The sequence below is a fragment of the Petromyzon marinus genome, chromosome 37, assembly GCF_048934315.1.
Source record: "Petromyzon marinus isolate PM22_M1 ecotype Great Lakes invasive population chromosome 37, UKy_Petmar_22M1.pri1.0, whole genome shotgun sequence".
NCBI classification, from domain to species: domain Eukaryota; kingdom Metazoa; phylum Chordata; class Hyperoartia; order Petromyzontiformes; family Petromyzontidae; genus Petromyzon; species Petromyzon marinus.
Window position 1 is genome coordinate 13,152,134 of NC_133703.1, and position 7,431 is coordinate 13,159,564.

Below are 7,431 nucleotides of genomic sequence, written 5' to 3' on the forward strand. Positions count from 1 at the left end.
TCAAAGGGTCGCGCCACTGGGTGACCCTGCACGATGGGGCTGTAGCCCAGGGGGTTGACCGCCAGGGGGCTCACGTCGATGGGGAGTGCGGGTGCGGAGTGGGGTGAAGCTCTGACCTGACGAAGGGCCCTTGCCCGAAACGTCACTTTCCCCCTCGTCTATGCCCGTGTCGTGTCTTGCTTTCCCCAATACCAATACCCACCACTCGCCACCAAGTGACGATCACGTCACCACGGCGCCTGTGCCAGGCTAGGTGCACTTTGAGGCCGCTTGAAGTGACGAATGCTCGCTGACAGGTGTCGGGACAGACCCAACAGGTACCACGGGTTGACTGACTTGAGATGAGTGGCTGATGCACCACCTGTGCCCCCTACTGTGCCAACTTGCTGTGCTTTCGCCACCCGGCGCTCCGCTGGGCATGCGGGCTATATGACCCAGCCAACACAGCCTCGCCTGCCGGAGGAGCTCACCGATGGGACTTTGTCCAGATCTTACAAGGATTTCTGAGCTCCTCACACAATCCAGCCTGGTTAAACCCAGGATGGATCGTAGGCAGGCCAACCTAAATGTTTCTAACCGGCGAAGATGTTCCATTAGGGGGGTTCACGTTTCGCAAGCGTAGAGAAGGGAGGGAATAACTGTGGCCGAGAAGACCTGAAGCTTCGTGCGGAGCGACAGACCAGGTAGCTTCCACACAGTTCATAGTTCATTTATTTGGTATAGCCCTGTGAGCCATTCGGCTCTTGAATCGGGTGCAACCGCAACAAACAAAAAAACATGAACAAGAAAACATCTTAAAGTGATTATGTGACTGTGCAAACAGAAAATCCAGGAAAAAACATCAAAAATATTCCTGAAATAGCACCGTACACCAACGCTGTGTGCAAAAAATCCCAGTGGGATGCAAGTCAAAATTACAACAACAACCACAAGACAACTAAGATAACGGACATCAGTCTAACTCCGTATACAATAAACAAAAACATGGCCAAAACAAAAAAAAAGTATTCGAAATCACCAAAATAAAAGCCATAAAAGCAATGTAACAGTGATCATAGGGACTGTGACCGAATTTTTAAAAATAAATTACATAAATAAATTATAACACTAAAATCTAGAGCCATATTTTAGGCACAGCATTACGCAACCGATGAAAAGATAATGCCGCTCAACTGATTCGGAGTGAGACCTCTGCTGTCAAACCGGAGTCGGTCATGAGCACAATGCCCAGGTTTGGGAAACACTCCCCACTCTCCACAACTGCCCTACCAATTGGGAGTTGTGGGGGTGGAGTGTCCAATGGTACAAAATACCCAGGCAGGTGCTTAGTTTTGGTGGGGCTGAAGGTAAGGCCCCACCTCTTAGTGGCAAGCTCCAGGTTCAGCAGCAGCGCCTCCAACTCCTCCTCTGAATAAGCAGCTATTACCAGATCATCGGCATACATAACATGGTTGAGCAATAGGGAGCCATCCGTTGACCACACTCGGGCATCGATCAACCTCCCATTGTATCTGTACCAGATGGAAATTCATCCGGTACAGCTATTGAAGGCTTCACGAACTACGTGGTCGAAATAGATGTTAAATAATGTGGGAGCCAGAGGAGATCTCTGTCGCACCCCAAGGTGTACAGAGAATGGCTCTGACTCCCGGCCACATCGTTTTACCCGGGCCCGCTCACCATCATGAAGGTCCTTAATGATCGTGAGCAGAGGGTCAGGGACTCCAAAAGCATGAAAAACAACCCAGAGCCCAAGTCTACTGAAGGTATCATGTGCCTTGACCAGGTCAATAAAGCAGAGATGTAGGTCTTGTTGGAATTTCCTACACCTCTACTGTAGCAGACGGATGGAAAATATGGCATCTGTGCAGGACCGCCCTTTCCTGAAACCACATTTGGGGCTCCGCAAGCCTTTCCTCAATGTGCCTGGCAAGGTGATGTTGAATAATCCTTGCCAGGAACCTTTCCCGGCACACTGAGGAGTGAGATTCCCATGTAGTTGTTACAGTCTGTGCGGTCCCCCTTCTTAAAGAGGGCGACCACCAGGGCATCCTTCCAATCCTGCGGAACCCGTCCAGTGGTTCAGACTGTTGTTATGATGTCATGTAGGGCAGTCTGTGCACAAACTATGGCACAATGGGCTGGAGGATGTCCCTCAAAGTTCATATCCTTGATGCTCATCTTGATAAATTCAAGGAGAACATGGAAGCGTACTCGGAGGAGCAAGGCGAGCGCTTCCACCAGGATATACTGGACTTTAAACGCCGCTGTGGTGCCGTCACAGCAGAGCCGCTCCGTCGGAGCTGTGCCCACCGCCGTGACGCCGCCGCCGGGGAGTGACGGCGCCGACGCTGCGCGCCCCTCGCCGCCCCCCACATGAATGCACGCACACCCCACGTAGAGCCGGGAGGGAAGGTCACCTGGCCGACAGGTTTTTATCCAGGAGCCCCTAATGGGATCAAGCTTCATGGTTTCCTGCAGCCGGGAAATTGGGCGATCTACCCCCGAGGCTGACATGCACCGCGGCGCCGTGACCTGATATTAAAGTTGCGTGGTCACGGCAGGGGCCGTTGAACCACCGCGAGTGGAACCACACACACACAAACACGAGTCAATGGGCTGATAGCGGGAAGAACGGAGAGCGGACGTCCAAGGAACCACCGCGGTGACGTCACCAGAGTAGGATCCGAGTATCGAAAGGGCGGGAAAATCCAGGCCTCTGACTGGACAGGAGGCCAAGGGGGTAAAACAACGGAATGCCTTTGTTATAGGTAGGATATAAGGAGGTGGATTTCAGGCAGTAAGGGGAGTTCTGCAAGACATCGAGAGCAGCGGGGTGTTGGAGTCAGCCGTTCGAGTCGTCCGTGTGAGGAGCTTCAACGCAGCCAGGCACCATCCTCCATGGAGACGACCCACAGCATCGCCCTTCTAAAGCTTTCGGCGCATCAGAGTGGAAGTAAGGTGAGTGTGGGCTAATTAATCAGAGGGGAGAAAGTGGAGCGCCAGGCAGAATAAATTGAGTCCAGGATCCCCGAAGTATAGGCCAGTTATGGTCTGCTGACTCACACATACACACGTAGTTTAGCGGGTTACTCGCGGGGAATAAAACCGCCAGTAGAGGATAAAACTGTGTCGTGTGGTCGCTGTGAGTGTTGAAAGGGGGGTAGAGTGATTTATGTTCCTGGGCATACACGGCTGTTTACGGCGAATAGGAGAGTGAAGCGCCTAGTGTCCGCGTGCACGTGCGGCTGTTTAGACAGCCTTTAAATCTGCTCAGAGGTGTCTCCGCCAATCGGCGACGAACGCACGGTGGGCGCCCCTGCCCTCTGACCCCTGACCCCAAGTCCCTCGCGTGTGATTGGTGTACGGAGTCGGGCAGGTAGCGGCGTCGGGTTTGTTAGCGCCTGGGTACGTAGAGCGTGTGTACGAACGGATCCCGGGGGCTAAGCGCTGGCTGCGGAGTCACACGTTGGCGCGCTGTACCCTTTCGTGCGCGCACGAGACGGGGTTTTACTGCACGGGCGTACTCACCGCAGCGGGTCCGCCGCCGAGCCGCGCAGCGCGCCGTAGGTGTGAAGCAGTCGGCCCCACCAATTGAACCATGCGCACGCGGGCAGCAGCAAAGGCGGGAGCACAGGGGGGCGAGGATTTGGAAGTCTATAGCCCGAACCCGACCGAGCAGTCGGGGAGGAGTAGCATAACTGCGACGGAGGAGCCTGGTGATGGTGGGATTAGGACGGTGGAGACGGGGGGCAGCAGCCCCCACAGTAGCGAGGTCGTAGCGGGGGAGTCGGGGGACAGCGGCCCCGACAATTCGGTGCAGGCGAGGGGCAGCAGCCCCCGCACCGCTACCAATAACAGTATACAGTGAGGGAAAAAAGTATTTGATCCCCTACTGATTTTGTACGTTTGCCCACTGACAAAGAAATTATCAGTCTATAATTTTAATGGTAGGTTTATTTGAACAGTGAGAGACAGAATAACAACAACAAAATCCAGAAAAACGCATGTCAAAAATGTTATAAATTTATTTGCATTTTAATGAGGGAAATAAGTATTTGACCCCCTCTCAATCAGAAAGATTTCTGGCTCCCATGTGTCTTTTATACAGGTAACGAGCTGAGATTAGGAGCACACTCTTAAAGGGAGTGCTCCTAATCTCAGCTTGTTACCTGTATAAAAGACACCTGTCCACAGAAGCAATCAATCAATCAATCAGATTCCAAACTTTCCACCATGGCCAAGACCAAAGAGCTCTCCAAGGATGTCAGGGACAAGATTGTAGACCTACACAAGGCTGGAATGGGCTACAAGACCATTGCCAAACAGCTTGGTGAGAAGGTGACAACAGTTGGTGCGATTATTCGCAAATGGAAGAAACACAAAAATGTCAATCTCCCTCGACCTGGGGCTCCATGTAAGATCTCACCTCGTGGAGTTGCAATGATCATGAGAACGGTGAGGAATCAGCCCAGAACTACACGGGAGGATCTTGTCAATTATCTCAAGGCAGCTGGGACCATAGTCACCAAGAAAACAATTGGTAACACACTACGCCGTGAAGGACTGAAATCCTGCAGCGCCCGCAAGGTCCCCCTGCTCAAGAAAGCACATATACATGCCCGTCTGAAGTTTGCCAATGAACATCTGAATGATTCAGAGGACAACTGGGTGAAAGTGTTGTGGTCAGATGAGACCAAAATGGAGCTCTTTGGCATCAACTCAACTCGCCGTGTTTGGAGGAGGAGGAATGCTGCCTATGACCCCAAGAACACCATCCCCACCGTCAAACATGGAGGTGGAAACATTATGCTTTGGGGGTGGTTTTCTGCTAAGGGGACAGGACAACTTCACCGCATCAAAGGGACGATGGACGAGACCATGTACTGTCAAATCTTGGGTGAAAACCTCCTTCCCTCAGCCAGGGCATTGAAAATGGGTCGTGGATGGGTATTCCAGCATGACAATGACCCAAAACACACGGCCAAGGCAACAAAGGAGTGGCTCAAGAAGAAGCACATTAAGGTCCTGGAGTGTCCTAGCCAGTCTCCAGACCTTAATCCCATAGAAAATCTGTGGAGGGAGCTGAAGGTTCGAGTTGCCAAACGTCAGTCTCGAAACCTTAATAACTTGGAGAAGATCTGCAAAGAGGAGTGGGACAAAATCCCTCCTGAGATGTGTGCAAACCTGGTGGCCAACTACAAGAAACGTCTGACCTCTGTGATTGCCAACAAGGGTTTTGCCACCAAGTACTAAGTCATGTTTTGCAGAGGGGTCAAATACTTATTTCCCTCATTAAAATGCAAATAAATTCATAACATTTTTGACATGCGTTTTCCTGGCTTTTTTTTGTTGTTATTCTGTCTCTCACTGTTCAAATAAACCTACCATTAAAATTATAGACTGATCATTTTTTTGTCAGTGGGCAAACGTATAAAATCAGCAGGGGATCAAATACTTTTTTCCCTCACTGTAACGAGAACACGATGGGAGACTACATCTGGGGGCTGATTCGTCAAAGTGATTTACGGTATAATCGTAATTCTCGAAAAACTACTCCTAAATCTTTTGTAGTCATTTTTGTATTACTTTAGTATAAATACATGTTCATTTTTATTCATGTTTATTTTCTGACTTTATGTGAACGAAAATACACAAATTCGTCCCCTTTTCTCATTGACAATAGGTCAATATCAAAATTACAATGTCCTGGTCACAAAAGCGAAGTTTGTGAGGAATAATAGCCATTTTCTATACTTTTTAGGCATAAGTAATGAGGAAATAACACTTACTAGCCAGGAACTAAAATTGTGTTACATAGTGTTGTTATAGCGCCTCTAGTGTTGGGGGGGGGGAGAAAGTGGAGTCCGGAACATTTTCGCCCGGCACCTTTTAACGACGCGGCCTACGCGTTTCCCCCCGGACCCCGCCTCGCGACTTGTTTACGTTTATATTTCCCAGCGCGCTCGGGTGGAGGGGGCGGGGGAATTGGGGGGCGGGAGGAATTGGGGGGCGGGGGGAATTGGGGGGCGGGGGGAATTGGGGAGCGGGGGGAATTGGGGGCGGGGGGAATTGGGAGGCGGGGGGAATTGGGGGGCGGGGGGAATGGGGGGGGGGCGGGGGAATGGGGGGGTGGGGGGAATGGGGGGCGGGGAATTGGGGCGGGTGGGGGAAATTGGGGGCGGGGGAATGGGGGGTGGGGGGAATGGGGGGAATTGGGGGGTGGCGGGAACGGGGGTGGGGGGAATTGGGGGGTGGCGGGAATTGGGGGGTGGGGGGAATTGGGGGGTGGTGGGAATGGGGGGTGGGGAATTGGGGAGTGGGGGGAATTGGGGGGCGGGGGAATGGGGGGGTGGAGGAATGGGGGGCGGGGGGAATTGGGGGGCGGGGGAATGGGGGGGTGGGAGGAATGGAGGGCGGGGAATTGGGGGGGGTGGTGGAAATTGGGGGGCGGGGGAATGGGGGGCGGAGGAATGGGGGGTGGGGGGAATGGGGGGAATTGGGGGGTGGGGGGAATGGGGGGTGGAGGAATGGGGGGCGGGGAATTGGGGAGTACGGGGGAATTGGGGGGCGGGGGAATGGGGGGTGGAGGAATGGGGGGCGGGGGGAATTTGGGGCATGGGGAATTGGGGGGCGGGGGGAATTGGGGGGCGGGGGGAATGGGGGGCGGGGAATTGGGGGGGGTGGGGGAAATTGGGGGGCGGGGGAATGGGGGGTGGAGGAATGGGGGGTGGGGGAATGGGGGGAATTGGGGGGTGGGGGGAATTGGGGGGTGGGGGGAATGGGGGATGGGGGGGATGGGGGGTGGAGGAATGGGGGGCGGGGAATTGGGGAGTGGGGGAATTGGGGGGCGGGGGAATGGGGGGTGGAGGAATGGGGGGCGGGGGGAATTGGGGGCGGGGGGAATTGGGGGGCGGGGGGAATTGGGGGGCGGGGGAATGGGGGGTGGGGGGAATGGGGGGCGGGGAATTGGGGGGGTGGGGGAAATTGGGGGGCGGGGGAATGGAGGGCGGGGGGAATGGGGGGAATTGGGGGGTGGGGGGAATTGGGGGTGGGGGGAATGGGGGGTGGAGGAATGGGGGGCGGGGAATTGGGGAGTGGGCGGAATTGGGGTGCGGGGGAATGGGGGGTGGAGGAATGGGGGGCGGGGGGAATTGGGGGCGGGGGGAATTGGGGGGCGGGGGGAATTGGGGGGCGGGGGAATGGGGGGCGGGGAATTGGGGGGGGTGGGGGAAATTGGGGGGCGGGGGAATTGGGGGGTGGAGGAATGGGGGGTGGGGGGAATGGGGGGAATTGGGGGGTGGGGGGAATTGGGGGGTGGGGGGAATGGGGGGTGGAGGAATGGGGGGCGGGGAATTGGGGAGTGGGGGGAATTGGGGGGCGGGGGAATGGGGGGTGGAGGAATGGGAGGCGGGGAATTGGGGGGTGGGG